Source organism: Lissotriton helveticus, chromosome 3_1 (genome assembly GCF_964261635.1).
Source record: "Lissotriton helveticus chromosome 3_1, aLisHel1.1, whole genome shotgun sequence".
Classification (NCBI taxonomy): Eukaryota; Metazoa; Chordata; class Amphibia; order Caudata; family Salamandridae; genus Lissotriton; species Lissotriton helveticus.
In genome coordinates, this window is record NC_136061.1 from 1,942,994,312 (window position 1) to 1,943,021,086 (window position 26,775).

Genomic DNA, 26,775 nt, shown 5'->3' on the forward strand with positions numbered 1-26,775 from the left:
GCCAGGCAGTAAGCCCCTACACCCTCCTCGCTATCCTGGGACCTAGCTGGGCTACACTGATCCTCTTCCACCACGCTGGGCGGGAAGATACCTGAGCCACTACTTTTGGAATCACTCCCTAATGACTCTAGAGAACCTCTCGCACTTTCCCAGCGGTCTGCTTCATCTGCAAGCTCCCTTGCCTCAGACAATTCACACCCCAACAGGTGTTGGCGCAACCCTGGTGAACAACAACTTAGCAGGTGCTCTCTGAGAACCATATTGAACAGTATGTAAAAATCAGATTCCGGGGGGGCGTGGCTAGCAGCCGAAGAAGGCGGCAGCTTAGAGGGCGAGCTCCGAGTTTGAAGCGGCCCCTTTACAAATCCGATCACTGATCCGATCACCGAAGCTATCCTGCGGGAAGGTACCGAAGCCCGGGACCAGGCGGCACACCCGGCAGCATCAAAAATGAAAATCCGTTCAAGGGAAGCAGAGTTAGAAGCGCGGATCGCCTGGGCCACGGAGGGAACTGAGGCCGGGAAGTGGAGTGAATCCGGGACCCGACAGGAAGTGCAGCGGGTCGGGAACACCCGCGCCGGAAGTGACTGCTGGTGGAGCGGCTCCGGGGACGGGGAGTGCACACAAACCGACACGGAGGTCGGAATCCGAGCGCTGGTGGCCCGAAGGACATCTACCGCCCACAGGGACTGGCTGAGACAAGGGGCGCACCCGACACCCTCCGCAGAGTAGACCGGACCGGCTACATCCGAATGCGGAACCGCCATCTTGGTCCCGGCTGAAGGCAGACAGTGGCGAATGTGCAGCCGTCCGCTGTGAGGTGCAGTGTACCACCGTGGAAAACGGTAGGGAGTCCCTGCCAGAACCCTGAGATCCGCTGAGGCGCCACTCCGACCCTTGCGCCACAACAGGTGAGAGGGGCTCCGCAGAGGGCTCCTCCGCCCAGGGCCCGTCGCCGCCCGCCCTGCCTGCGGCGCTGTGCAGCGCCAACACCCTTCCATAAAGCCCAATTGGGGGGCGGACAAAAAGACCCGAATGGGGCCACGTTGCTGACGGATGTGAGAGGGGTACGGTGCGGAAGACGTCCGTGAGCGAGTGTGACCCAGGCCGCCTGCTTGAACGCGATCTGCGCTGGCTCATCTCCCTGGCGTGCCGCACGACGCGCCTGCACGCCCGGGTGACCCACCTACACAGAGGCCCCGAGTGTCCGTAACCCATTGGGAAATTTGGAGCCACCACCGGGCGCTTCATCCGTGAACTGCTCCTGCCATCTGCTCCTTTGAGTTTCATCACTGCGGCAATACCCGAAATGGCGGGTAAGGGGACAAAGGGTGGAAATTCTCAGGCAAGACTTGAAAAATACGCCTTTGAAAAAACGTTATCCTCTCCAACGGACGCGAAACTACCGGCGGGGAAGGCGGCTGACACGGCTGGGGGGAAGAAGGCGACGCTGGAGGATGTGATGCGGGCGCTGACACAGGTCCAAGCAACTGTGGGATCGATCTCAACTGAAATAACATTGATAAGAGCGGACTTCCACAATATGTCCGAAAAAGTGAAATCGATGGAGGTGGTAACTAAGTCGCTAGTGGAGGATGTCTCAGAACTACAACTCAGTGTGGAACGGATCTCAAAGGAAAATAGAGAACTGCGTGATAAGCTGGACGAGCAGGAAGGGCGCTCACGGCGGAACAGCATCCGCATCATAGGGGTTCCGGAATCGGAAGACACTAGAGCTATGGACCTATATGTGGAAAACTTAATCCAACAGGAACTTAAACCCAAAGGTCTCTCCGCATTTTTTTCGGTGGAAAGAGCACACCGAGTCCCTGGGGGTCGACCGAAAACAGGAGCCTCCCCAAGGCCAATCATTGCCCGGCTCTTTAATTTCAGAGACAGGGATGCGATCTTACAAGCAGCACGAAACTCGCCCCCAATTAAGATCCAAAACTCCACACTGGCGTTCTTTCCAGACTATACAGCCGAGGTCGCGCGCAGGAGGAGGACCTTCGTTGAGGTTAAAAAAGAACTACGAGCGAGAGAAATCCCATATGCAATGCTGTTCCCGGCCAAACTACGAATCGCGGCGGACAACAAAACCTGGTTCTTTGACACCCCAGACGCGGCTCACGACTGGCTAGAGGGCTGGAGAACGACAGGCCTGCCTCGCCGCTCCAATAGACCGAACAAACATCGAATCAAGATACGCGGCCAAGCTCCCAGGTATCCGGTGAGAATGCGGGTCGGCGATCACCGATGACCGAGGTTCCGGACCGTGAAGATACTGAGTAACAATGACTTCCAATGACTATAATGCTGAACCAATTGTGAGTCTGCCAGGGTGGGCCGCCAAGGATACAGGGCGGAGGTCCTCCGTGGACTGGATGAGGGGCCGCCGACTCCAGAGAGTCCTTCACCCCAGCGAGCAAGTACTACGTTTTGGGTTCGGGATAGGCACTCTGCTAGGTTGGGGGGGTGGGCAGTTTTAAGTCCGTTTAGCAGGGAAGCAGGGAGGGGGGGGGAGTTGTGGGGTTGGGGGGGGGAAACAGTTTTGGGGCTCATGTTCGGGACCAGTTGGTCCTCAAGGTTCAAAGTTTGACTCAGACTCACGCTAGGTACTATAACAACACTCATACACAATTCCACGAGACTCGCACACAGGCCCTCAATAGCGGGCACGCTGACGCTCAGCATGCTTCGCTCCTTCCAAAGCATAAAGCCAGTTACACGCACTGATGGGCCGACCCCCGCATCAACACCTTCCGTGGGAGGCGGGAGGGAATTACTCCAGTGGCACTACACGGGCCATTTGACGAGACACCACCATGGCCAGGGTAGATAGCCTCGCCCCGATAGCCCCATTGCACATCGCATCCTGGAATGTAAGGGGACTGGGCGATAAGATCAAAAGAGGCCTGGTTATGCAAGGAATTAAGAGGTTGAGCCCCGCCCTGGTCCTGGTGCAGGAGACACACTTAGTGGGTACGGCCACGCGAGCGATGGATAGACGGGGCTATCGCATGATTGCTCACGCAGAATTCACCTCGGGATCCCGCGGGACTGGAATAATGCTACGAACATCCTCCAAATTCATTGTGACATCCACCACGACCGACGACCAGGGCCGCTTCGTGGCGGTCCATGGCCAATGGGAGGGCAGGCCGTTGAATGTGGTTTCGGTCTACATTCCGCCGGCGCTGCACGCAGTAGCGCTGCCGGCCCTCGGCAAGTTCCTCCTGAATCTCCCTGCCGGAGACTTGATCATTGGGGGAGACTTCAACATGGTAATGCATAACACTCATGACAGATTCCCATTCTCGACCACACACGGGGAGTCCCAATAAATTTCATAGTTTTCTGGAAGCGCAAGGGTTGACAGATATGTGGCGCCTGCTACACCCGGACCAACGACAATACACCTATTACTCGGCCACACACAATAGCCTCTCACGGATAGATTACTTCCTCACACTAGGGAGCGGTCTCCTTACGATTGACAAAGCGCAGATACAACCGAGGGGTATATCGGACCATTCACCGATTACTTTAACTGTGTCCATCTCTGGGACACTACGTAGGAGGGTCTATCCAATTTGTCCAGGGTACCTTAAGGCACCGCCTATTAGGGCGGAATTAAAGAAAGTTACCCGATATTACTTTGAAGAAAATCGGTCTTCAGTGCAATCGCCTTCGATATTATGGGAGGCGTACAAAACAGTTTTTAGGGGGCAGGCCATAGCAGCAATCACACACTATAAGAGAGCGCGAGGAAAAGAGGCCTCAGAACTGGAACTGAACTTAGAGAGGGCCAACACAGCCCATATGGCAGATCCATCAGATGACACCATCAGATGACACACTACACTCACTACAATTACATCAGCGTCGCCTCGACGATCACCTGAGGCGCCTAACCTCGGCAGATATTGCAGCCACTAAACATAAGGTGTACGACATCGGAGATAAGGCTAGCAGACTCCTGGCATGGCTCGATAAAAAACAGGGGGGGAACAGGAACATTTTGCAACTTAAGGACTCACATGGGACGGTACACTCCAGGCCGAACGACATTGTAAAGGTATTGGCCGATTACTTTTCTGAGGTATATACCCCCACGACACCCGTGACTGAGGACGAGGCTCGAGAGGCCCTGAACCATATCCCCGTGCCCACTCTAACGGAGGAGGCGGCAAACGACCTGGAGGCCGCTCTCACAGTTGGTGAAGTTCAGATGGCCATAACTGCACTCCACTCGGGAAAGGCCTTAGGCCCAAATGGGATACCCATTGAGTGGTTTAAAATGATGTCGGAGTCCCTAAGTACACCCCTTCTACAGATGTTCGATGAGAGTAGGAGGGAGGGAGCGTTGCCCCCAGACCAGCGGATGGCGACTATAGTGACCATTCCAAAACCGGGTAAACCGCCGGACGAATGTACATCGTATAGGCCTATTTCACTCCTTAATCCCGAAGCGAAAATCCTAGCGAAACTGTTAGCAAACAGGCTCATGCCGTGCTTAACCCAGTTGATTCATCCGGATCAGTCTGGATTCATGCCACACCGGAGCACGGCATTAAATCTTCGCAGAGTACAGGGAATACTGGCCAGAACCCCGCTGTTGCAGGAACCGGCGGCTATACTATCCTTGGACGCCAAGATGGCATTCGATATGGTGGAGTGGAACTACATGTTCGCAGTACTCACCCGTATGGGATTTGGGCCCACCTTTATCGGATGGATCAAATTGTTGTATAAGGATCCAGTGGCACGAGTGGTGGCTAATGGACACATATCGCGAGAGATCACGTTGGCGCGAGGGACGAGGCAGGGCTGCCCGCTCTCGCCCCTCCTTTTCGCGTTGGTCCTGGAACCTCTGGCGGTTGCTATTCGAGCGACGCCACTGTTGAAGGGGATTGCATGGGATGATAGTTGGGAAGATAGGGTGTCCCTGTACGCGGACGACATGTTGATTTACCTCACAGACTTGGAAAATAGCCTCCCGAACCTTCTCATGTTGTGTGACTCGCATGGGCGGCTATCCGGATACACTATCAATTGGTCGAAATCGACCCTCTACGAACTCCGGGGACCGATCCCGGCCCTCCCGGAGGCTTGTCCTTTAGTACTGGCGGGTGCCTCATTTAAATATCTAGGAATACATGTCACCCGAGAGTCCACAGACTTTTTCGCTCTTAATCTACAACCCCCTCTCGTGCGGCTACGCAATGACGTGCAACACTGGAAGGAGCTACCACTTACTTTGCTCGGCAGAGCAGCATTATTTAAAATGATGGCGCTGCCTCGTTTTCTGTACGTACTCGAGAATACACCCATGCTCGTGCCCGCCAGCTTGTAGCGATCGCTTCCATAGCAAAGGCCAAAAGCAAAAGATTCCGGAGTGCGACTACTATGTGGATGAACTACAAGTCCCAGAAGGCCATCCGGCGCTGGGGGCTGACGCAATGGGAAGACCTTACATAAGCCCCACCCCCGGCCAGAACGGTGCTTGTCAATTGTGTTCTGACCTGTTTCTTAGCGGATGAGCCAACACTCTGTGGGTATTGTCCGGTGCTTCACGTCGCCGAGCAAGAGCCTGCGTGTTCAGTGTGTCCGGTGCTTCACGTCGCCGAGCAAGAGCCTGCGTGTTCAGTGTGTCCGGTGCTTCACGTCGCCGAGCAAGAGCCTGCGTGTTCAGTGTGTCCGGTGCTTCACGTCGCCGAGTAAGAGCCTGCGTGTTCAGAGGATCCCCGGGAGAATCCTGTCTCCAGTCGTGCAAGTATTGCTGAGGAGTGCGGGCTCGCCTCCTTTTTTTCGTTGTACTTTGTTTTCTTTCCGTTTCCAGCGGAATGCCGCCATTTCTTGTTTACTTGTGTGGTAGCGCTGGGTTCTTTGTCAGTGGTTGCTGACTTATTGCCTCCACAGTTCCACAAGAGGTATTGCGGCTCGTGGAGAGGCTGCGAGGAGCGCGTTGGTACCTTGTATAACTATAGAGGCGCATTGTGCCTACTTAGAGATAGGTCGAGGAGTGAAGTTAACTTCTCAAGACTTCTGGTGTTTCTTAGTTCGTGTGCCCTGCACATGTCAGGATTCCCTTCTGGGATACATGGGGTGTTGAAACTGGTGAGTCCGTGTTTAACTGACAGGGGGGTTTATGGTTCACGTAGTTACCTCTGCGGCACTAATCTCTTACTCTGTCTCCTCCTCTATCTGCAGTGTCCCAGTAGCAGTAACCTCATGGTGTAGCGACCAGCCGTCACTAGAAGTACCTATCCCCGATGTCCATCTACCTCCCGGCCCCTAACCATACAGGCTCAGAACAGTGGGTTTATTCCAGTGTTGGGGTTTGTGTAGTACGGAGTCGGAAGGAATATCGTCTATCGTCTCTGCTGGCCCTCAGAGTAAGGTTAGTGGCGCTTGCGTGTTCTTGCGCTGCTCTCAATCCTGACACAGCTTCTTTCAGAAGGTGACGGCACTGATATCAACTCTCTTGTGGGGGAACCACCCAGCACGCATAGCTCACGTAAAGCTCAACAGGAGTTGGTTCGATGGCGGGATAGCACTGCCTAACGTACAATTGTATTACTGGGCTGCCCAACTAAAGGTTATTAATCAGTGGATGCACGCCCCACAAAACGACCCGGCGTTTATGGCGGACAGGATACAATTAGGCACCCACACCCTGCTGACACCACTGTATCACAAAGGGGTAGCAACGAAACTGTGGGACCCACTAAACATACCGTTCAGTTATGGTACAAGGCACACACGAAACTACATTGGGGAGGGGTCATTATGAAACTTACCCCACTGTGGGACTCCAAAACACTGGGGCACCTGAGACACACTAAGGGCTTTACTCACTGGGATAATATCGGGATTTCTACGGTGGGAGACATGTGGTCTAGAGAGGGGATACTTTCCTTTGCGTCCCTTCGGGACCAATACGATTTGGGAGATAATGAACTCTTTCGATACATTCAAATTAGGCATGCCCTTCTAGCAGCGATCCCCCAGGATACTACACCACCAGAATCTACACCACTCGAAGACCGTTTGCTTACAGACTTTATGCAAGAGAAAGCGACCTCATTGACTTACCGAAAATTGCTTAATAACATGTCTGACCCCTTGGAGAAACTAAAAGAGAAATGGATGGAGGACGTCGGCGATTTCGACGACTCTGAATGGAACGCTGCTATTGCCTCCCCACGGGAGGCTGGAATATCAGCTAGGTTCCGCCTGATTCAGTTGAAAATCCTTCACAGGATATACTACACGAGAACCGTTCTGCATAAGTTGCTGAGGGCGGACCACCCATATTGTTTAAGGGGATGCGGGGAGGAAGGTACCTTTATTCATACACTTTGGAGCTGCACCAGTATCGTTAGTTATTGGCAGCGAGTACTCCGCACCATCGCACAGATACTTAACACCACATTACCATTAGACTCGCGGGTATGCCTGCTTAATGTATGGGGGCCAACTGATTTGACTCTCTACCGGAAACTATGGGTCACGATAGGCCTCATGACTGCCAAGCGGGATATCGCACAGAAATGGGGGACAGCTGAACTCCCCACCCTGGCACAGTGGAATAGAAATATGGACATGCTTATGCTGACAGAGAGGGCAGTATACCAATCAAGAGCCAGCCCGCGTAAATGGAACGGTATCTGGCAGCCCTGGAACACCTACAGGGGAGACATCTGTGACCCCTTGCCGGAGGACGATATCGATAGCTCAGAAGGGGAGGAAGACCTTGAGTAACGATCGGAGGGTGTAAATGAGGCTATACACGTAGGGCACAGGCTTTGTCCGATACAACGAGAGCAGCAGGGGTAGGAGGTTGGGAGGAGGTTTTGGCGTTTGTTGACTAATGGGAGGGGCCCACTCTGGAGTAACGCCTTGAACTTACAGGCGGATGTGAGTTTTATGAGACATAGTTGAGTCACGTTTTAAGGGTTTTATAAGTTGTACGTAGAATACAAAATGCAAGAATTTAGGACACACTTGATTACTGTCTTCGTATGGTTCCCACGCAATGCCTATGTATTACTTTGGTGCATACCTGGGTGGGGCAGATTATGTAATGAATGATTAGGAGTATGAAGCTTTCATTTTGCCGGCCTCAGGGTTGTAGGCGCAAAGACAGACATTTTGTGGAGATTATATATCTGTGTTCTTGCAACAATAAAAAAGATTTAAAAAAAAAAAAAAATCAGATTCCGTGCAAATCCCTAGCCAAGCCCACAGGGCTCCAATACATTCCTCCTGAAAATCATCCCAAGACTGGTGAGACAGTTTCCTACTGCCCCTGAATTTCAACCTATACTCCTCTTCCTGGGAAACAGGTACCATACTCTGGGAACTGGGACTGGGACTTCCTGCACTGAAGTCTAGATAGATGCCACCTCTGGACTCAACCCTCCCCGGGGAATCCAGAAAATTATAACTGCGGTCAGGGATAACCTACCCTCTAGGGCTATCTTCTCCCTGGCCAAGGCCCTCGCAGCCTCTGCAATTCTTTCTTGCACACCCAGCTGCGCTATCTCTCTGGCATCCTCTAACCGGAGCTTCTCCATAGCCAGCTGGTGCTCCCTCTCTTCCCCCCTATCCAACCACTCCTCTGGGGACAGGGAAAGGGATGGGGCGCTGCCCCCTACACTGGACCCAGCAAGGGACTCCCTACCTTCACTCTCGACTGGCGTCTAGGTACTGTCATCTTCTTCCTCCTCTTCTGAATCTTCAGGGCTCACCACAGACCCACCACCCTCATGGTGTGAGGCCCAGGCCCATTCCTCACTGCACTCAAGATCCCATTGATCCTTTTGCCATCTGACCAGGCGGTCCCTAAGTTCGTAATAGTTTGACTCACCCCTCCCTATGTCTTTCTCTTCATAGAACCTTACCAGCTCCCACGTACTGTAGGTATCGAGATCATTGAAATAAAAAGCAGGCTCCATTTTGGCGGACGTTCTAGAGAAAAGATTAACACAGGGAACCTAGGGGCCTGAGCTTAACAGGAGTACACAATTCACAAAGGTATTCAGCAAGCTCCCTATCCCAGAGAACTCACACTCACTTGTCTAGTGCCACGCACCATTCATCCACACACAACACCCCCCTCGGACTGGTAAGGCAGTTTCTACCACCCCTTATTCCTCAACCTGACCACACGTGACACAGGTACCAACTCTGGGAGCAGGGCGGGGAACAAATGTACTGGAGACAATTACCCAATGATACCTTTAGGAGAAGAAAATATAGAACTTCAAAAAAAACAATAATCCCCAAAATGTGGTCATCTAAAATGCAGAGTTTTGTGGTGCGGCCAGTTGCCACTGCGGTACAACGCAACCACAAATCCGGATCCTCACCGCTTCCCACCAATGTTAGAAATGGGATCTCTGGCTGGCCAAGGCTTGCGCCAAAGTCAGTCAGAGACCACCACTCTAAGTCAGTGCAAGGGAGTTACACGCCAAAGCTTACCCCTGCTCACCCTCTAGGTAACGTGACGCGAGCAGCAAGGCTAATCTTGGAGGCTATGTAGGTTAAGTGTTTGTGCGCGCACCCAGCAACAACACCCAAGGCCCACCACAAAAGAAACTCCACACAAGGTTATATGTAAAAATAGCCTTTGTATTATACCAAAACACATTAGATAAAAACACACACTTTACAATGTGCCAACAGGCACGGGCAGAATTTACAGGGGATATGCCACCTGGACCACTGTCAGGAATAGGCACTTTTAGAACTAGCACTTAGAACATAGAATATAAAATCACTGTAGCACAAATTAGAAAAATGTAGCACACAACCAGTAATCACTGGTAACAGGTAAGTACCACCTACGCAACCCTAACCACCTTAGGAAAATATTACGCAGGGAATTAGGATCTCACTAGCACCACCTGTACTAGAAAGAACAACCACCTAAGTATCACCATACATTTAGGGGTATAAGCATGAACGTATTACCCATGATGCATCACAACATTCAGAGGTGTAGGGAAGGAAAACACATGATGCATAACCATACATTCAGCGGTGTAGGAGAACACAATTGCTCATAAATCACCTTAGTCACCACCTGTGACTGTCCCTAGGCCAACTGGCCTCGCTGGGGTTGGGCCGCCCTGTGTCTCAAAGTCAGGACAGGCTGCGCAGGCAGCCAAAGAAAGATGCAGGGGCCTAAACGTACCAGCTGCCACTAAGTGCTGGGCAGCTGGTACAACAATGAGGGGGCCAACTTGGGAGCCTCGCAGGCTCTGCACAACTGACTATGCCCTCAGGAGCCGCTGGTGGCCTCCTGCCAAATGTGGGGCAAGTGGGAGCAGCCCGCTGCCTTCCGGGGCCGCACTACCACGCAAAAAGGTGCCCCCTGAGCCTCTCTGGGCTCTACAAACAACGGTGGCACTTTTGAGCCTCTCGGGGCTCTGGACAAACGGTGGCGCCTGCTTTGCTGGAGTCCCCCTCCTGGGGACTCAAAAAGACAATGGCCCCTTTCTCGTGGGAGCGGCCTGCTGCCAACCGGGGCCGCTCCACGCAACACAAGACTGCCTCCGCTCATGGGGGGGGGGGGCCCACGGTCAAGACGATACCCCAGGCGCCCTCTTGGGCTTGCAACAACTGTCCTTGCGATGGAGGGGAGGGGCGGGCACCGACAACATGCCCCGACGCCCTCCTTTTCCCTAAGGGACACCGGACCCCACTCACCGCTCCGCAGACTCCTCCGGACTCCTCTGCTTCTGTGAGGGCGGCGGTCTCAGTACGCCTCGAGCGTAAGCTTCTCAGTAGCCTGGTGCGATTCCGTACTCTTCCGGCGTACCCGTCGTACCTTGCTCGGAGCTTGCAGGTCATGGCAGCTTTCAGCTGTGCGGTGCGGCTCCGGCCGTGACATGGGTGCAAATGGCAGCGCGCCCCCTCGAACGAGCCTCCAAGCTCTGGGGCGCGCTGCCGAGGCCACGCACTTAGTCTCCTGACACCAATACGGGGTGAAAAAGGCCGGGTGGGCACCGGCCAAATCAAATGAAGCGCTCCCAGGCGCTAGTAAAAAAAGATAAAGCGCTCTCAGGCGCTTGTGGCATATAAAAGCGCTCCCAGGTGCTTGTGGCATATAAAAGCGCTCCGAGGCGCATGGGAAACCATGAAGCGCTCCCAGGCGCTAGGAAAACACCAGTTCAGCATAAAGGTCAGCAAAAGTCCTCTCAGAGAGCAAGGAAAAGGGGGGCGGCAAGGCTGGGCCAAGGGCCAGCTCACTGGGCCCTCCAGGCAGGAAGGCAGTCCCAAGTGGCGGTTCCTCCTGGCGCCCAGCAGCAGCCCCCCTCAAGTAGGATCAGGAAAAGAAGAACAAACTGTAAGGGGACACAGCCCCTTTTTATACACAGTAAACCTTTGTCTTTGTTCAGGGTGAGGGGAAAGACCAGTCGCAGCTGGTTTGTGAGCACTTTGATGGGCTCAGCCCCTTCCTCTATTCACTGGCAGGGCTAGGGACATTAGACGCACCACAGGGGGCGGAGCCAGCATTGTGTGGGGAAAGCCCAGCCCTATTTAGGACACAGGTGCACTCCTCCCCAGCCATCAGCATGCTAATCTCCACACTCACCACCGGGGCAGACCAATCCAGACTCCTGGATCCAGGCTCACCAGCCAATCACGTGCCAGCACACTCACTGCACACGCACACCCATGTGTAGCAGTGGCACTTCCACACTAGACACAATCACGCCACATACATCATCGCGCAGCATTTAATCACACAAATCCACACATATCAAACTCGCATCTGCACTCCTCACACATCAGGAACTACCAGGGACACACACATTCCCCATGCATTCCTATGGGAGGGCAGGCCAACCTCACTCCGCGCACTCAGAGTGCGCACGCACTTTCCACTGGGACACAGTGAAAGTGCGCAGAAACCAAAAATCACTACCACCCATTCACATTTAAAAAGCAAAAAGTTTAGGTGTGAACCTGCCAGAAGGGCCATGTCCAACACCCTTGACCCAGTAGCCAGAGCATTACCAGCGTGCCTACGCGCTGTAGCAGTTGCAACAGTTTTGATACGACAGAGTAAGGGAATAGTACTCTCCAACCGCCTTACAGTGTTAGTACCCCATGCCGTTGACACCCTCTTGAATCAGACTAAAACCCAGCACCTCACTAGTCACAGATACGAGTTGACCCTATTAGCACCACACAACTCTGAAACGATGCACCACTCTGAACCCAACTACATTGTTACCACTGCCTGAAAACTATCCTAATGTGACTCCCCTACATGACTGTGTGACCCGCACTGACTAACAGACGAAGAGTAGGGTAGACCTCCGAGACACTGCTTTCCCAGAACCTGATGGGGAACTATGGGTAGATGGCTCATGCATCAAACAGTCAGATGGCACCACCTCAGCTGCATATGCCGTCACCAAAGCCCGAACCATTGTCGAAACAGCCTGAATTGTCCAACGATCCGCACAGGCGGCAGAACTGATTGCCCTCACACGAGCATGTATTTTAGGAGCAGGGACGACAGTAAACATATACACGGACAGCAAGTGTGCCTTTGGGGTAGTTCACCATTTTGGGCTCCTATGGAGGGAAAGAGGATTCCTGACCTCGCACGACAACCATCCTACATGGAGATCTAGTCTCCGCCTTGACCGAAGCAGTCCTCCTCCCCAAGCAGCTAGCAGTAATTGAATGCCAAGCACATAAGAAAGTAACAGACATTATTGGACAGGGAAATGCACTAGCTGACGTTACTGCCCGAGCCACAGCCGAAGATAGAACGACAACACGAATGTATGTGACCAGGTAACAAGCTGAGAAATGGACAGACGCTAGGACCACTTTAAGAGACATCCAACTGACGAGTACACAACACGAACTGACTGAGTGGGCACGGGTGGGACTAAAAGCGACGAAGGCTGCTGGAGGACAAAAGACAGACAAATGGCTATTACCTATTACTTATCTGATCCCCATATTGACCATGGCACACTTATCCGCACACATAGGATCCGCTCCCATGACCAAACTGATTACTAGGGTATGGCATAATGACAAGATAGCAGATTCAGCAAAATGCCTGGTACAACAATGCATGGTATGCCTGCAACACAACCCGGGGAAAGTTACAGTAGTACCACGGGGAGGGTTTGGAGTCCCTGACCATCCCTTTGAGCTCCTCCAAATGGATTACATTCAGTTAGAGAGGTGCCATGGTCCGAAATACGTCCTAGTTATTGTATGCGCATTTAGCAAATGGGTGGAAGCATACCCCACTAGTGACAATACCGCCACCGCTACTGCAAAGGTGTTGCTGAAAGAATTCTTCCCCCGCTATGGCCTTTGTAGAATTTTATGGTGCGACAATGGCCCCCACTTCGTAGCCGAAGTTATCCAACACATACTGAAAGGGTTGGGGGTAAAGCAAAAGTTCCATGCAGTTTTCCACCCCCAATCTGCAGGCTTGGTAGAGAGACAACGCCACACTGAAGTTAAAACTAGCAAAGATAGTTCCCACCACTGGACTGAAATGGCCCGATGCGCTCCACCCCAACCGGACACCAATTGACTACGAGGTTGTCTTTGGCCGGCCTATGAACATTTGGGCAGCACCAAAACCAACTTCCATCCACGATGTCCCAGACATACTAATGTCCGATTACTTGCACAAATTAATGAATGTGTTACCCTGCAATAAAGAGTTACAAATGTGTATAAAAGGCCAGGCCACAGAGATGCAGTTAGAGCACCTCGAGAAGACATTCTGCTTGTCCGATTTGACGTGTTCTCCTCTGGAGAAATAAACACGTTCCTTGCTTTCCAGTTACCAGCGCCCGCCTCTTTATTTGATAGTTAACCGAGTGAATTAGAGGCGACTAACGCCAAGATGTGCTTGATGATAACTAGGGAAAATCTGCTTATTCAACAACCCCACTGTCAGACATATTGAATGCAAACTTTGACTCCCCATAATGGAAGCATGGATCATGGGGCCTTATCCGGACTGTGGGAGAGGAGGAGGTTCCTCAATTTCTTCAACTACTATCAAGGACTGCTCTACACATACCTTCTTATCCAGAACAAATAGCACTCTTGGGACCGGTCAGTCCATGACATTAAAAGTAAATGTACCGGCAGGATGGCTGACACATGGGCCTGATGTATGAATTGGCCACAAGTCACACGAGGGCTCTGGCCCCCTCACACACGTTCACACTCTCGGCCATCTTAACTGTAAATCTCCACTCACTCTATGGGGATGCATTGTCCCAGGGGTGCTCCCTCGGCAGCCTGTAAAGGTGTGTGGAGTACAGGACAAGTGGTGAGATGCAGACATATAAACACATCAATACACACACACAAAGCATCATATACATCATTGACAAGGGATACCTGACAGTGAATGGAATGGCCACAGAAATATAGCGGACTCTGTTGCATGGTGTCATTACACAAAGAGCTGATGTGAGCTTGTTATGTATCATTTTAGGACCCTGGTGTAATTTTCCCGATTCATGCCCTTATATACAGCATGGGCAGCAGAAAGAGGAACCTAGGGCCCCGGCTGACACCAGAATTGTCTGATGGCTGGTGAGAGGAGCACAGTTATGCCATGAGGATCACCCCGGACAGAAACGGGCAAATTAGCCTTGGCCCTGCTTCAATAGGAATAGTCCTGCTAAAATTGAGAGCCAGAGCCCTCAGAACAAGAGCACAAACAGCTCTAACCCCGTTTTGGCTTATTTTCCCTGGTCAGTCGGGTGATTGAGTCCTATGATGGAGTGAGCACAGGGCCCAAGTCTAGGCTCTTAAAGCATGGCGCTGAAGAAAGCGCAAAAGGAATGGGTGAAAAGCTGGAATTACTCTCTACCACTGGTAACAGCTTGAGGCTGCATTCCCATCCATCATTTTTTTGCTCGCCATCCCATCTCGGACAGGAACCAGCCATGCTCCAATATTTGCATCACTGTGAATAACATGTTCCAACCTTAACTCAGTGATATCCACTTAATCACATGTGAAAGGTGAAAGGTTGGACAGCCCTGCTAGAATCCAAATCTGTTTAGGTTGATCATAGATATCTGTAGATGGCACATAAATGGCATATATACCTACCTACATACACCCAGCTGTGTATATTGAGCAGTAAGCAGGTTTATATATGGAAGGTTTATTTTTGTATTTGAAGGCAAAACATAGTCTTTTTTTGTGCATTTTACTTGTAATAGTGCTGCACAATATCACTGGCTTAACAGCACCAAGAAATAAATGAAACTCTATAAAGATGTACGTTATAATTCAAAACATTGGTCTAAAGGTATGGACTTTTCTGTGGAAAGCAAATTTCTTTTGGCAAAGCACAAACTTTTAACCGCCATGTGATGGGTATTTATTGTATCTCGCATATTGAAGTGGAAGTGTTGCTCGATACTTCTGCTATTTTGTTTGCTCTTGATACATGCACAATTTTCAGTTTTGCCTCATGTAACGTAACGTTTGCTTTTGTAACATGCTCACTTGTAATTTTCTCCTCATGTATCATTACTGTTCCTATTGTGAAGCGCTTTGACACCTTTGGGTAAAGTCTGCGCTATATAAAAACGCATAAAATAAAGAATTTCTACTTGTTGATGGGTGTGATAATGGCATTTTGACCCCTGCCGATTTCCACCAAGCCACATTAAATATGGTAGGTCATTGTTTTTTTGTTATGGTATTGAGATAATCATGTATATAATATGAGACAGGAAGGAAGCTGCGATTTTTTAAAGTAATAAAATCACCTAGTGGCTTGTCTGGGCTCTAAACCGTCAATGTAGGGAACACTTTGGATGTAACTGAAGGTCAAGCCAGTAGCCTCAGCCCTGACAGCCCAGGCCACAGAATGTGAGGTGGGGGGCGGGGGAGGGTGTTGCACGCTTCTCTTGGGCTGTGAATTTACACCCACTGACCCTGCTCCATGTCAATTGGAATAATTTTTCTGGCTCATTTTTATGGCCTTTAACCTCTGCATGTAAATAAAGACAACCTAGGAAGGCACCTTTTGTGCTTCCAAGCTGTCTTCATTTACATGTAATTGCAGACCCATTTGCGCCCCCCTGGGAACACTTCCACGGACCCCCATGGGGCGTACCCCACAGTTTGAAGACCTTTGGTCTAGAGGCTTTCTGCCCGGTGAGGGGCCATTCGCCCCCTCGAGCAGCGGATTGGTGTAACCCAGTGCATAAATGGCTGGGATGGCAGGCATAAAAGAGAGCACCTCCATATCGGTTTATGGTGGGGGAGGTGCGGACACCTTGCTTGCAGGTTCTGGGATAGGATTGTAGGTCGGTGCCACCTTGAAGATGGTCCACAGTTCTTACAGTGCTTCTCTCCTAACCTTCGTCTGTCCTACATTTGTGGTCTGAAAGCGTGTTCTCATGTGTATTATTATGTTGGTGTTGAAGGTTCCCCCTCTGGCTAGGGGAAAGCATGTGTCTTAGTGTGTGCATGTCACTCCTGGCAAAATGTATCTAGCTTTTTAGCCTGCTTTGGGAATTGAGTTTGCATGTGGTTTAATGGCAACTGCATGATGGGTTGGGAGCTTTCTTTAAGGGACCGGTACACTTAACTTCGCAAGTTTTTAAAAATAATCCTAAATTCTACTCTGATTGTAGGGGAAATATGTACACTGGATTGTGCCGGAAATAACTACTTTACTACGAGTTTAGCTTTAGACGAAGATTTATAAAAGCAGAGTTTTCACAATACACAAAACAAATCATATGAAGGGTAACAATCTGTAAGAAAGTGCAATGGTTAATTCAAAGCATTATGAATTGTTTTTAGCTGTGGAAAAGCAAATATAGTAGCGGGCACCGGGCATTTCTCCTGTGGGCTGCCATGGTGGGAGCCGGTTATGGGCCCCTGGGGGCCGTTTTTGTTACTGGGCCGTTTTTGCAACATAGCTTCAATACCGGCCCCTGTAAAAAAAAAAATTGCTGAAACCGGCCCTGGCAAACAGCTCGGCTACACCCCCAACCCCCCCAGGGGGCCAGGCAAGTACTTTGCCAGGGCCGGTTTTGGTTTCCAGTCTGACACTACCATCCCAGCAATCACAACTCTATAGCGCCCACACCTCAGCACTCACTGCTCTATCAATCTAAAGCACGGGTATTCATAGTACGGCCCGTTGGCCGCCAGCGGCCCAGCAGGCTTTCCATGGCAGTCCGCGGACCTTGCAGACAATTTACTGTGTTTTAAAAAAAACAATTAAGAGTGTGAGCAAACACTGCGCACCGTGACTCTGAGAGACTCGGCTGCTCTGTGGGGGCCCGGGCATTCCAGTGATAGTCAGAGTGCAGCTGCAGGGGCACTAAGAGGTGAAATACAAAAGCCTCCTTAAAATACAAATGGTTTTTTAAAGACCTCTGAAGTGCTCGGGTGCGGCTGTGTGTGTGTGTTCGCCAGGGAGCTGTCTCAGCCCGGGCACACACAGGCAGGGTGAGATGAAGAGGGAGGGAGGGAAAGAGAGGGAGGGAGGGAAAGGGAGGGAGGGTGACAGAGGGAGGGAGGGAAAGGGAGGCAGACAGAGGGAGAGGGAGGGAGGGAAAGCGAGGGAGAGCGAGGGAAAGGGAGGCAGACTTAGGGAGAGCGAGGGAGGGAAGGAAAGGAGGGAGGGAAAGGGAGGCAGAGGGAGACGGAGAGGGAGGGAGACAGACAGAGGGAGACAAAGAGGGAGAGGGAGGGAAACAGAGGGAGACAGAGAAAGGGAGAGAGACTCAGGGTGACAGACGGAGGGAGGAGGGTGACAGACGGAGGGGGGAGGGAAGGAGGGAGGAGGGTGACAGACGGAGGGAAGGAGGAGGGAGGGTGACAGACAGAGAGAGGGAGGAGGGAGGGAGGAGGGAGGGTGACAGACAGAGGGAGGGAGGAGGGAGGGCGACAGAGTGAGGAGGGCGACAGAGTGAGGGAGACAGAGAGGGAAGGAGAGAGAGCTCTGTGATGCGCTCTCCAACAGCCACTGCTGGGTGCTCCCGATCGTCCCACGGTTCCTGGAGGATTGCTGGTGCGGGTATCAGATGCAGCAGGCTCTGGCCCTGGCGCCGGTGTCCAACGGGTGCATTATTCCTTTCATAAAGGACCTGGAGCATGCTCAGTGCCCACGGGAGCTGACTTTCATGTACAAAGTGTGGGCCTCCTCGGTGAAGGATGCCGGGTTCATGCGCGTAAAGACAAACGCTGACAAACTATTTTGTCTATTAATGTTTCTTGGTGGCTCGCTGCGTACCCAGTGTGTGGCGGGCCCCGGGGGGCATTGCTTTTTGGGCATTTATTCTTTAACATGTTTATGTCCTATATATAGCCTTGAAGCCAAAGTGTCTACATTGTAAATAAACCAAATATACATAGCTTCATGTTGTTAAATAACTAAAAAACAAAGATATGTGTTTGTTGTAGGAAAAATGGTCAAATAAAATGCTGCAAAATTGCCGCAAAATTTCCATATTTGTGCCGCTAAATTTCAATTTTTGGGCCGCTAAATTTGCTAATCCATGCCGTTGTATCCTGGGGTCTGCTTGGAGTGGCTGTTACCAGTTCAAACTACCACAACCATCACACACTTAACATAACACAAACCACTGCTACGTGCCGAGAGGGCGGACAGCCACTGTTCTCCTCTCCCCCACCTCTCAAACCTCAGTACTCCTCCTCCACCCCAGAGCAGAAGCACCCCCTTACCTCACAGCTCCCTGAGGAACTGTGTTCCTAGCTTCAACTGTTACCGATCTGCCCTCCCTTGACCCTGCCACTGCTCTATCCTCACCAATCAAGCCTTTAATTGTGCAATCACTAACAACAACAAACAAGCATTGGAAATGCAATAGGTCTCGCAGCATTAGAGTTAGTGCTTTTAGAATTGTTTATGGTTTTTTTTGTAAATCTTAAGCATTTTTGTTTCCTGTAGCCAATGCTAAAGAATTAAAAAAAAAAAAGCCATAAACATTTCTAAAAGCTCTAACTCAAATGCTCCGAGACCTATTGCACTGGGTGAGGGGTTGAGGGTGAGTGAGGGTGAGTGAGGGTGAGTGAGGGTGAGTGAGGGTGAGTGAGGGTGAGTGAGGGTGAGTGAGGGTGAGTGAGGGTGAGTGAGGGTGAGTGAGGGTGAGTGAGGGTGAGAGTGGGTGAGGGTGAGAGTGGGTGAGGGTGAGAGTGGGTGAGGGTGAGTGAGGGTGAGTGAGGGTGAGTGAGGGTGAGTGAGGGTGAGTGAGGGTGAGTGAGGGTGAGTGAGGGTGAGTGAGTGAGGGTGAGTGAGGGTGAGTGAGGGTGAGTGAGGGTGAGGGTGAGGGGTTGAGGGTGAGGGGTTGAGGGTGGGTGAGGGTGAGTGAGGGTGAGTGAGGGTGAGGGGTTGAGGGTGAGTGAGGTTTTTCTTTTTTTTTTTAAAGGCACAAGCAGGCTCTTTGGAGCAAGTATACTGCATTCCTCTTTCCTATAAACGCTGACACTTTGAAGTTAGCCTAGAGCAAAATAAAAAGCTTCCCATGTAAACACAGCTTGACATTTTATTTGGGTGAGTAGTTTATGTATGTCCTGGAAAATACCTTAAGAAATGGGTCGAAAACAGAGTTGCCTCTTAAGTATCATCAACACATTTATTTCAACAAACCAGTTTTAACAGGCTGGGTTGCGTATTAATATTTTTTGGAGTCAAAGGATGTACAGTCTGTGCCAAGTTTTGCTGTTTACAATACATGGTGAAGTCGGGGAGCTGGTAAACTGTGCACGAGGGGCATGCGTGATTCGTAAATGCTACAGCAGTGAGAGTGAAGACAACCAATGAGAGACGACTAGGTCCGTGCACTGGGAGACGGTGTGAGTATCGCAGCCAATGGGAAGCCAAAAAGGCCCTGCTGGCTCACGAGAAGCAGGCGTGAACTGCTGTGCGATTGGCTGAAAGGCTCATGAAGATCGCCGACAACAGCAACCGATACACGAGGAGTAGGCGTGCAGGGCTTGTGACTGGGGCAGGGGAGGGGCTTGCGGGCGGCTTCCCTAGGAAATTGACGTAGCTGTAGATTCAAAATGGCCGCCGGGTTTACGTGCGGTCATTCACGTCCTTGCAGTATTACAGCTCCACAATGTATCTCATGTTCGCTCTTTATTATTTCTAGCGGCTGAGTCGGGTCGGGTTGGGCCCTTTTTACTCTGCCATTGTAGATTCCTTGCTAGCTCTATGTTTGCGGGAGGGGTTAGGGTTGCAAGGCTACTGCTGGCATTTAGAATGTATTTCGAGTTAAGTTTTCATACTGTTTCAAAAGCACGCGGAGTTAACGTGTTTTCACTGCTCGCTTTTCAGGTAGTTGTACAAGTGCGCCCCCAAAAATCCCAGTGCATGAATTCTTTCTCTTTGCTAAGTAAAAAAAAAAGCCTTTCACCGTAACACGGCTGGCAGGGGAGGGGGCGGAGAGGGGAGAGGTGCGACACGGCAGTAGGAGGAGGAGGGGGGAGGAGAGTAGGGGAGGCACGGCCTAGCGGCAGGCAGGCAGGGGAGGAGAGGAGGAGGGGGGAGGAGAGGAGGGGAGGCACGGCCTAGCGGCCGTGCAATCAAGTAGTGAGGGGGCGGAGCTGGGGGAGGCTGTGAGAGAGAGTAGGCAAGGCAGGCGGCTGGGGGCATGTGCACGCGCTTTTAAGCTCAATGCACATGCGCATTGAGCTTAAAAGTCACGGGCACTGCAAGGAATCGCCACGATTCCTTGCAAGTTAGATAAAGTCTGGATGAGCCCCTATAGTCTCGCTTGCTCGATGCGCATGCGCATCGACAGGCGAGACCTAAAAAAGCAAAGGTCTATTTACAGAGCATACTTGGGACGTCTGATCTGGCTATTTCCGCATGGGGACAGGAATAACAAAAACATTAAAAGAAGAAATAAATAGATTTGGACCCATTCAGCTGCTGAAACAGGAACGAGTTTGAAAACAAACTCCAATACTGTCACCCATGGTCGCCTGCTGTCAGGGCTAATTTGGTTTCCAAACACAGAAGTATAGTTTCTCTGCTGCGCCATGCCTGGCACACTTCTGCCTATCCGGAACAGTTTCTTCTGCAAATGAGCGGTCTTTGGGCGTTTATGGCAAATCTATCGCCGGCACTTCTACACGACAGCAAATATTAAGACATGCACACTAAAAAAAAAAAACTACAGTGTAACAACCAAGGAAAGGGGCCGGTAGCCATGGGAGGAGACAAATGACGACATAGCCGTACTAGGAGGGGCTAACAAGCCTATTAAGGAATCAAACACCAGCATGTGCGAAGGACAAAGACCTAAGCCAATGAAAAATATGGGCAGGGCTTCTCCTCCGTATTTTACTAACATTTCGCCAGAGCAGTGCTTGTGTGCTGGCTCAGGCTCGACCTAAAAAAAAAAAAAAAACTCTAAAGGGAGCTGCTAGCCATATTACATGTTTTCTTCATAGATCGGCCAGTACCGTCAAATGATGCTACTTTGAGATCCTTGTGACAAATTATAACTTACAAAAGTGCTTTTTACTTAGTAGAAATAAACTAAAAATATTAAAAATACTAGGTTAATTAAATTAATGGCAAGGAACGGTAAAACAGCAGGAAGATGTCTTTGTGTTTACTCACCAGAGAATTCCTCATTAAGTATTAAACGCTATATTGGGTGTGTGTGCCCTTATGGTTTTCTTTTTGCAAGTTTCTTATTGTTATCTTGTGTACAGTTAATGAAAAAACACACAGATACCAAACAATGAGCACTGGTGGCTGCAATGCTCCAAATTGAAACTTTCATGACTGCCATCCTCTCTTTGTGGTGTAAAGTGGACTTTGACCTCTCGTAGAACAGTCTCCAGCCTTCAAGTACTATATATTTGTATAACTTGTATTCATTCCCTTCTTTGTGCTCTATTCATTTTGTCCCAGATTTAGTAGTGTGTCTCCGGACTCTCCCTCTTACCAACCCCAATCTCTACAGGACCTTCTCGCCTCTGTACCCCCTTTATCTTCTAGGATACTTAGCAGTGCCATTTGAGGACTTTGATAGATCAGGCTGCCTGAATCTGTTCTGCACAGGGTTACCATTCCCTCCCAGAAAGGCTGGATAATTCTACAGTGCCAGATCGTGTGGAGTAAATCCCCTGCCTTTATTTCTGAGGCAGGATGGGCCAGGGCGATGCTGCATCACCACAGTTGTAATGGGGTTAAACAAACCCTATGAAAAGAAGTATTTTAATTAAAATTATTAAAAGATACTCGGTAGAAGTCTCCACTTCTCTAAGCACCATCACCACTAAAGTACTTTATTCATCTTCCAGGGGCCCCAGATCCCCCCACATGCCTCCCCCAGCTTATTGAACATGTCTGGGATATATACGGTGAGGATCTTATATGGTGCAGATATTCCGCCTCGCCAGTAGGCTAAAGGTGGAACCTCTGATGCTAGGTAAATATAGTATAATGTCACGTCGGAGCTGCAGATAGCAAACGAACGGTAACTGCAAGATCACAAATCTCTGCAAAAACGTTACCTAGTTTGGGGTGGAGATTTCACCTATAGTAGAGGCAAGATGGCCCCGTTCTTTAAAAACACTTAGGCCAATGAATAGTGGAAAATGGAATGTATGTAATAGAGACCACTGTAAAATATTGCGTATTTTAATGTCGCATTGAAATTGCGCAGGTCATTTTGTGATTTTCATTATAACTAAGGCACTGTGTTTTCCGGTTTTACTGACTTTTTGCAGATATAATCTGTCTGTATTTATTTTTAAAGGAGGAAGAATACTGAAAATGATGTTTCCTGTGAGGGACTCTCCGTGCTGTTTTCCAAGAATTCCAAAGCAACAGCTGAACAGATAGACTGCATGGGGAGTTGAAAAACAGGACAGGATTCCCTTAAATACAAGCATATGTTAAGATATTTTTGTAGTATAATGCTAATATTTACTCGTGGGTGTAGAATGTTGTTATATTTGGCTGCTTCATTTGCTAAAACACAACAGGCATCAAAGCATAAGTGCACGTTTATCAGTTAAATAAATGCTGAAATGTGCCATTATATGACTATTCTCAAAACACAAAATAGATATGGGTAAATAGCAAAACAAATGGTAATAAATAAATATGGAAAAAGATAGATGGAAACAATAAAAAATACCATTAAACCAGGAGCACTTATTATTACCTATGGCAATGTCAATAATGTCAAAATGTTACACTGAAGATTTTTCACCCTGTATTGGCATTCGTGTTTGAAATTGTTTTCAATGTAATTTTTCTGTCTGCTTTCCTCTTATCTGCAATATTCCATTTGTCAGCCAGTAGGGGGCACTATAGCCCTGCTTTAGGTATTTCCTTTGTTTCATATACATTCAAAGTAATCCCTACAAAAGTCAAAAGAAAACCTTCAAACCAAAACAACAATGTTAAAAGCCAAAAGGTCTCATCTTTGGGATCTACTGTCTCTGCCAATGGTTTTTAGCCGTGCTGTACAGTGTGCCCGTCGCAGAACACTGTGGATAAAGCTTTTGATGGTTCCTATGTGTCCTCGTTCCCTGGATGTCTAGGCTAATGTCTGGAATGCTGTTAGTTAATGATGTAATAGATTATTGGGGTGCGGTTCTCAGCGGAAGCTAGGAGGTGGGGACAGTTGGAGGGAGGATGGAGTTATGACACGGTCTACTTGACACAATATAAAGAAGTATCTGAAGACTGTTGAGTGAGGGCCCGGTCCTCTAACTTAAATATGTTGACGACTTGATAGCTTGCATAAATAATATTCTGGTGGCAGCTAGGAGCCATTTCTGGCAGGAGAAGAGGCCTGTAATAAGAAGGAATATGGCCTTGTGACCATAGAGGACTAGTTTTGGGTAGGTAGCTCTCAAATATCTGTAGTGACCTGGGTCAAGGGGCACTGTGACCTAGCCCCGACCATGGGGAGGGGACAGAGACCAGACACGACTTCCGGTCAGGGAGTGGGGAGGGATCATAACTGGACACGAGGGTAAGGAGAAAGGACGTACATGTGGGCACCGCAGAGAAACCAATAAAGAGTGATGTGTACCTGTCTCTGCGTGGGTCATTCCAAAGATACGACAACTGGTGACGATCAGGTGGGATGAGGAATCGACATCAGAAGCGTGCAGCCCCTTGACAATGTCCAAATGGAACCAGGAGCCCACTCTGGTCCGTCGACCATCGGAACGAAAACCGTTCCGTTGGGAGCTCATCTAGCTCAAAGAAGACAAAACCAGGAGCCTACCCCGGTCTGTTGCCCCCCAAAAAGAGGACGCGAAATCAGGAGCCCACCCCGATCGCGAGGAAAGCGGAGCCAGGAGCCTACCCTGGTCCGTGCCCCCCCAAAAGACGCGAAATCTGGAGCCCACCCTGATCGCGAGGAAAGAGGAGCCTACCCTGGTCCGTGCACCCCCAAAAGACGCGAAATCAGGAGCCCACCTCAATTGCGAGGAAAGCGGAGGCAGGAGCCCACCCTGGTCCGTGCACCCCCAAAAGAAGACGCGAAATCAGGAGCCCACAGCGATTGTGAGGAAAGCGGAGGCAGGAGCCCATTCTGGTCCGCGTACTGGCGCCTGCATTGTGAGCCCACCCCGGCCGCATCAAGTGAGGTGAAGGGGAGGCAAGGACAGCACCCGACCCCGAAGGAAGCCGACTGCTGACTGCCAAGCTGAACATGGACTGGAAACACTTACCACGCATGATCAGATGGAAACACTTACCACAGATGATCAGAACAAAGACAACACCCTTCAACCAACACACCCTGCACGGTGGAGCCTGTTAGCATGGAGGCAAGCGCTTCAGCGCCCAGCAGAGGGGTAGGAAGCGCTATATCTTACAATGCAATACACAGAGAACTGCAATGGACCCACTCTGCATGAAATGCAAAGTCCATGATAACTCCGCTCCTAGACTCTGTCTGTTAGACTCCCCAAGTGACCCCTCAGTGGAGAGGAGTCGGTGAAGGTCACTCCTCCAGGAGGCTCTCCTCACGCTGCTATAGGCGGCTGTAAACACCCTGCAGCATCCTTCACCATGGCCCCCCAGGTGGAATAACTCCCCGCCCAGGCATCCCTGAGAGTCTGTGACTTGAACCAAACCCTGCGCTCCCGGGGTCACTCCTTCGGCAGACTTGATCCAACATATAATGACCCGGAGTCCAGCAACGCCTAACAGACCAACAACAACCAGACCCGAGGAGGAGACTTTGTATGAGTGGTGATAAAAGCAGGCAGCGATATGACTGGTCGATAGAAATATTTTCATCATCATTTTCATATAAAACACAAACAGTGATGACGCCTCACTCACCCCTGCAGGGATCCTGCGCTTCACTGCAGAAGGGCCTGACGGGAGGCGGAAGCTGTCCAGGAAGCCGAGTTCACCCACTGCGCGTGCGCAGAGCCCTGAACTACCGTCTCGAGCACAACCAGGAACTGGGCTTGGGCGGCTCCCAACTTCCAGTCCGATGCAAGAGCAGTCATTGAGTTGTGTCCCATTCGAACTTGTAACCGAAGCACAGTGCGTGCGCAGTGATTATACTTCCGGTTCTGGTAACATTAGAAATCTCGGCTCAGCGCATGCGTAGGTTCTCACCTCCACTCTCCACAGTCCCAGCTCGAGTCCACGCTCACTCCCTGCTCCCAGAGTGCGCTCTCTCCCGCAAAAACGGCCGACATTGTCCCCATTTGTGCGGGATAGACCTCTCCTGGCGGGGTGCAGACGTTGCCTTTACTTGCCCATTTGACGCCGCCGTCATTGAAAAGAGTCATCAATCATTGCCAGTGCAGAAGCGCTACCTATACGGGCCTGGCTTCACGCTGCTGCCCCGCCCACAGAGTGGCAGTTATTCATTTCTATTGTTGTGATTGGCTCAGCCGCGGAGTGGGCGGGGCGTCGAGGCACGCCATCTCGCGCAGGCTCGACAGGACGACGGAGCCTCCTGCGTGGCTGCTTCCGGGGGTTCCTGCTGGAGCTCAGCTGGGTGAGGCGCGGCCCTACCGAGAACCACGCATCGTGCGTTAGACTAACGCATTTCAGTGTGGTTATCCTATCACCACACTGAAATGCTAAGTCACGCTTAATGAGTATAGCGCCCGGCTCGGTTGTCGAGCTGTTAATGCACTTATATGAGTAAACTAAAGCTGACGTGGCAGCACACTATTCTCGGCAGGCTTGGGGGCTGACTGAGCTAATAGCTGATAACTCGCTGGCTGCTACCATGCATGCCTGTCAAGTATCACGCATCGTGTGTGACACTAACGCATTTCAGTGTGGTGTTCCGCATCACCGCACTTAAATGCATTGTCACGCATAATTGTAATCATGCCAGTCTGAAACTGGCTACTCGGCAGTGCCAGTGCGCGCCGCCGGCGCCTGTAACATATTCTGTGCCACGGTTCTGCTGCTTCCAACAGACGTGCGTTGCCAGCAGCGCTCTCTTCAGTACCTTAATAGTGAAAGAACTGACTGCTCAGCTCTTGAGGGCTACAATGTTACAATCATGCCTCCCCTGCTGCCTGGCTGCATGTCATTTGCTGCCGCGGCCCGGCTTTCAGGCGCCACTCATCAGACCCGAGGGCGGCTGTAGAGTACTGGTTAGGTTAAGTATTTCCTTTGTTTCCTTTACATGGTATTCTATAGCTGATGTAAGTATGTTCCTGAGCGCGCACTTATGAAGAGAATGTTTCTCTTCAAAAGTGCATCGCTCGTGATGCTGTAGTGTTCATGCTTGT

At 50.6% G+C, this 26,775-nt stretch overlaps 1 pseudogene across 1 annotated transcript in view; it reads right to left on the minus strand.

Annotated features, from left to right (window-relative positions):
- The window catches only part of LOC144823998 (uncharacterized), a 56,106-nt pseudogene extending 30,242 nt beyond the window's left edge, over positions 1-25,864 (minus strand). The window contains exon 1 of the transcript XR_013608867.1: positions 25,352-25,864. The product of XR_013608867.1 is annotated as an uncharacterized LOC144823998 (transcript). The remainder of the gene's footprint in view (positions 1-25,351) is intronic.
- Positions 25,865-26,775: the final 911 nt, after the last annotated feature.